The sequence below is a fragment of the Chenopodium album genome, chromosome 24 (assembly GCF_948465745.1).
Source record: "Chenopodium album chromosome 24, dcCheAlbu1.1, whole genome shotgun sequence".
In the NCBI taxonomy this organism is placed as follows: Eukaryota; Viridiplantae; Streptophyta; class Magnoliopsida; order Caryophyllales; family Amaranthaceae; genus Chenopodium; species Chenopodium album.
The window spans coordinates 24,591,039-24,593,186 of NC_137857.1; the positions used below are offsets into that span (position 1 = coordinate 24,591,039).

Genomic DNA, 2,148 nt, shown 5'->3' on the forward strand with positions numbered 1-2,148 from the left:
ATGTTGAGTCAATTGAATTGTCTAGGTGTGGAGTCTTGATTAATGAATTCGTGTTATATGTTTATTTACTTTAATTAATTGAGCATGCTAGGTTTGGTACGTTGTAGCTTGTATGTACTCAGCTTTGCTGATTCCGTGCTTTTGTGTGTGTTTTCTTTTGGTCATGGCCTTCACCTTTCAATGACCCTGTGATGATCCAATTATTACACTTGTATTATTGGGGAGCAGTATTGCACAGGTTAGCTTGATGATGTGAAGTTCACGGATTTGACAATCGCATTGTCAAGGGATGGTGTGATTGAGCGTATTTGTTCTTTGTGTCGAACTTATTTATGCTTTGCTATTTCATTTATGTTTTGGGATTTTGAATATTGATTTGGTTTTAAATAAGGGCCTTATGGTTCCAATTTGTAAGCTTTTACTTATTCGTTTTCTAAACTATGTTATTTTAAAGACCTAAGTTTGATTTTCCGCTGCGATACTTTGATAAAGCCTTAACATTTTAACACGTGGCGGTAACATGTCAATAGTTCTCCACTATTTTATTTAAAGTAAGTGGTTTGGAAAAGGGAGAATTATTGGGGTGTTACATTAGAGCACTAAAGCACTTTCCCACTTCGACCGAATCAACCTCATTACAATCTCTCTTCCTATCTAGAATCTCTTTGAGGAATTCAGAGTATCTAGGCATTTGTGGGATAGCTTCGGTGAAAGGGATAGAAACATGAACCTCGTTGAGCATCTCAAGAAATTACCGAATTGCTCATCCATTTTGTGCCTCAAAAACTTTTGTGGATATGGTAGATCGGGTATTCTCACCTCCTCACGCTCTTTCTCATCATCCTTCTTTTTCTCTTGCTCTTCCTCACAATTAACACCTTTTGACACACCCTTCTCATCTTCCTCTCTCAAAAAACTTCTCTCCTCATCCTCCTCAATGGACCTAGAAACTCCCTCATTTAGAACTCTTCCACTCCTAGTGGTGACAAAATACACGGGTTTATTAGGTTCCACTCCTTGAGAAGGCAAAGATGATGGACTAGCACAATCCTTAAGAGTGTTTGCAGGTTGTGTTATTTGTGTCTCAAGCATTTTGTTATGAGTCATCATCTCATTAAATTTCTTGTCACTCCCCGGCATATAGGTGCTACTGATCTTGGTTTGATTATCAATCAACTCTTCCAAATTTGACTTAAATGATGATGGTTGGGAATAAGAATTTTCACCAATGGCTTGGGGCTTTGGAGCAAATCCGAGAGGGGGTCCCCTTTGGTTGTTGTTTTGAAAATTTCCCCGATTTTGGTTATTGTTCCAATTCCCTCGGCCTTGACTATTGCCACCATTATGGTAATGGTTACCAAAGCCTTGAGATTGACCTTGATTACCATACCCATGGCTTGAGTTTTGATTACTATAACCTTGGTTGTTATGGTTCCTTCGAAAACCTTGGTTTCCTTGGTTCCTATACCCTCCATTGTTATAATTATCAAAACCACCTTGAGGGTAAGAATTCCTATTTCCAAAATTCTTAGGTCCATCAAACCTTTGACCACCATTAGCATTAGACACAAAGTTCACATGTTCACATTCATCATTTTCAACATCATCACATCCATCAACAAAAGCTTGTGAACATATGGAAGAATCATGATCATAAGAACCACAAGAATCACAAAATACACATCCACTTGGCATATTATTAGAATTATAAGGAGAAGAGTTAGAAATTGTACTTCTCCCTTTGGGTTGGGAGGGAAGACTCAAAGAATTCGTAGAAACACTCTCAAGCTTCGCTTTGATTGATGTCATCTCCTTCCCTAGATTTCAAATTTGGGATGACAAGTTGTTAATTGCGTTGAGATGATCCACGGAATAAACCGTTGAGCCACTCTTACTCATAGACTCTCTCTCTCCTTCTTGCCAATCTCGATAGTATCTTACAACATCCGCAATTATGTCAACTACCTCTTCTTCTGTCCTATTCATTATAGGACCACCGGCTCCTCCATCTAGGCATGACATGCCTTGAGCACTCAAACCTCCATAAAAAATTTGTATCACTTGATAGGTTGGAATCCCATGATGTGGACACTCTCTTTGGTACTCCTTGTACCTCTCCCATGCTTCATAGAGATTCTCATTGGGTCT

General features: G+C 38.8%; 1 pseudogene; it reads left to right on the forward strand.

Moving 5' to 3' along the window:
- Positions 1-2,074: 2,074 nt before the first annotated feature.
- Positions 2,075-2,148, forward strand: LOC145612845 (small nucleolar RNA R71; annotated as a pseudogene).